The sequence below is a fragment of the Arachis stenosperma genome, chromosome 10, assembly GCF_014773155.1.
Source record: "Arachis stenosperma cultivar V10309 chromosome 10, arast.V10309.gnm1.PFL2, whole genome shotgun sequence".
Classification (NCBI taxonomy): domain Eukaryota; kingdom Viridiplantae; phylum Streptophyta; class Magnoliopsida; order Fabales; family Fabaceae; genus Arachis; species Arachis stenosperma.
In genome coordinates this window covers 105814922-105817805 of record NC_080386.1, presented here as the reverse complement: position 1 = coordinate 105817805, position 2884 = coordinate 105814922, and the positions used below count along the sequence as shown (strand labels likewise).

General features: G+C 38.9%; 1 non-coding gene across 1 annotated transcript; it reads right to left on the bottom strand.

The window, feature by feature from the left end:
* Positions 1 to 1477: 1477 nt before the first annotated feature.
* Positions 1478 to 1585, bottom strand: LOC130958674 (small nucleolar RNA R71). Its single transcript, XR_009077784.1, has one exon. It is a non-coding gene; the product is annotated as a small nucleolar RNA R71 (small nucleolar RNA).
* Positions 1586 to 2884: the final 1299 nt, after the last annotated feature.

Genomic DNA, 2884 nt, shown 5'->3' with positions numbered 1-2884 from the left:
AATCATAAAAACCAAAAATATTTTATGTTTCTTGTTTGAGTCTAGTGTCTAATTTTAAGTTTGGTGTCTTGCATGCATTGTTTATTTGATCTTGGTTCTATTTTCAAGTCAATAGTACAGGAAACTGAAGATTCAGAACATGCAGCAGAGGAATTACACAGAAAAAGCTGGGCGTTCAAAACGCCCAGTGAAGAAGGACAGACTGGCGTTTAAACGCCAGCCAGGGTGCCTGGTTGGGCGTTTAACGCCCAAAAAGGTAATGCATTGGGCGTTAAACGCCAGAATGTGCACCATTCTGGGCGTTTAACGCCAGGATGGCACAAGGGGGAGAATTTTGTTTTCAAATCAATTTTTTTTTCAAGTTTTAAAAGTTTTTCAAAATCAAATCTTTTTCAAATCATATCTTTTCAATCAAATGTTTTCAAAGTCAATTTCTTTCCTTTTTCAAAGATACTTGCTATCAATTAATGATTTGATTCAACATTTCAAGTATGTTGCCTTTTCTATTGAGAAAGGTTTAATGTTTGAATCATATCTTTTCTTGATAGCCAAGTTATTAATTTTTAAAATCAAATCTTTTTAAAATTGTTTTCAAATCATATCTTCTCAATCATATCTTTTTGATTTCTAATTTCAAAGTCTTTTTCAAAAATTACTTGATTTCTTTCCCACTCTTGATTTTCGAAAATCAATTAAAGTTTTTCAAATTTTTTTTTAAAAATATTTTTAACTTAATTTTCGAAAAAGCTCTTCCCCTCTTCTCACATCCTTCTATTTATGGAGTACCACTCCTCCTCAATGCACAATTCGAACTCTGTCTGACTAAGTTCGAATTCTTCTCCTTCTTCCTTCTATTTTTCTTCTTCTCTGACACCTCAAGGAATCTCTATACTGTGACATAGAGGATTCCACATTTTCTTGTTCTCTTCTCTTTCATATGAGCAGGAACAAAGACAAAAGCATTCTTGTTAAAGCTGATCCTGAACCTGAAAGGACCTTGAAGCGAAAGCTAAGAGAAGCTAAGGCACAACTCTCTATAGAGGACCTAACAGAAATCTTCAAAGAAGAAGACATGGCAGCCGAAAACAACAACAATGCAAATAATGCAAGGAAGGTGCTGGGTGACTTTATTGCACCTACTCCCGACTTCTATGGGAGAAGCATCTCTATCCCTGCCATTGGAGCAAACAACTTTGAGCTTAAGCCTCAATTAGTTTCTCTAATGTAACAGAATTGCAAGTTTCATGGACTTCCATTGGAAGATCCTCATCAGTTTTTGGCTGAGTTCTTGCAAATCTGTGACACTGTCAAGACTAATGGGGTTGACCCTGAGGTCCACAGACTTATGCTATTCCCTTTTGCTGTAAGAGACAGAGCTAGGACATGGTTGGACTCTCAACCTAAAGAAAGCCTGGACTCATGGGAAAAGCTAGTCAATGCCTTCTTGGCAAAGTTCTTTCCACCTCAAAAATTGAGTAAGCTTAGAGTGGAAGTCCAAACCTTCAGACAGAAGGAAGGAGAATCCCTCTATGAAGCTTGGGAAAGATACAAACAATTGATCAGAAAATGTCCTTCTGACATGCTTTCTGAATGGAGCATCATAGGTATTTTCTATGATGGTCTCTCTGAACTATCCAAGATGTCTTTGGATAGCTCTGCTGGAGGATCTCTTCATCTGAAGAAGACGCCTACAGAAGCTCAAGAACTAATTGAAATGGTTGCAAATAACCAATTCATGTACACTTCTGAAAGGAATCCTGTGAACAATGTGACTAATCAGAAGAAAGGAGTTCTTGAGATTGACACTCTGAATGCCATTCTGGCTCAGAACAAAATATTGACTCAACAAGTCAATTTGATTTCTCAAAGTCTGTTTGGAATGCAAAATGCACCAAGCAGTACTAAGGATGCTTCATCTGAAGAAGAAGCCTATGATCTTGAGAACCCTTCAATGGAAGAGGTGAATTACCTAGGAGAACCCTATGGAAACACCTATAATTCTTCATGGAGAAATCATCCAAATTTCTCATGGAAGGATCAACAGAGACCTCAACAAGGTTTCAACAACAATAATGGTGGAAGAAACAGGTTTAGTAATGGCAAGCCTTTTCCATCATCTTCTCAGCAACAGACAGAGAATTCTAAGCAGAACCACTCTGACTTAGCAACCATGGTCTCTGATCTAATCAAAACCACTCAAAGTTTCATGACTGAAATAAGGTCCTCCATTAGGAATTTGGAGGCACAAGTGGGACAGCTGAGCAAGAAAATTACTGAACTCCCTCCTAGTACTCTTCCAAGCAATACAAAAGAAAATCCAAAAGGAGAGTGCAAGGCCATCAACATGGCCAAATTTGGAGAGGAAGGAGAGGAAGTGAACGCCACTGAGGAAGACCTCAATGGGCGTGCACTAGCCTCCAATGAGTTCCCTAATGAGGAACCATGGGAATCTGAGGCTCAAAATGAGACCATAGAGATTCCATTGGACTTACTTCTGCCTTTCATGAGCTCTGATGAGTATTCCTCCTCTGAAAAGGATGAGTATGTCACTGAAGAGCAAGTTGCTAAATACCTTGGAGCAATCATGAAGCTAAATGACAAGTTATTTGGAAATGAGGCTTGGGAGAACGAACCTCCTTTGCTCACCAAAGAATTGGATGACTTGTCTAGGCAGAAATTACCTCAAAAGAGGCAAGACCATGGGAAGTTCTCCATACCTTGTACCATAGGCACATTGACCTTCAAGAAGGCTCTGTGTGACTTAGGGTCAAGTGTAAACCTCATGCCTCTCTCTGTAATGGAGAAGCTAGGGATCTTTGAGGTACAAGCTGCAAGAATCTCACTAGAGATGGCAGACAATTCAAGAAAACAAGCTTATGGACTT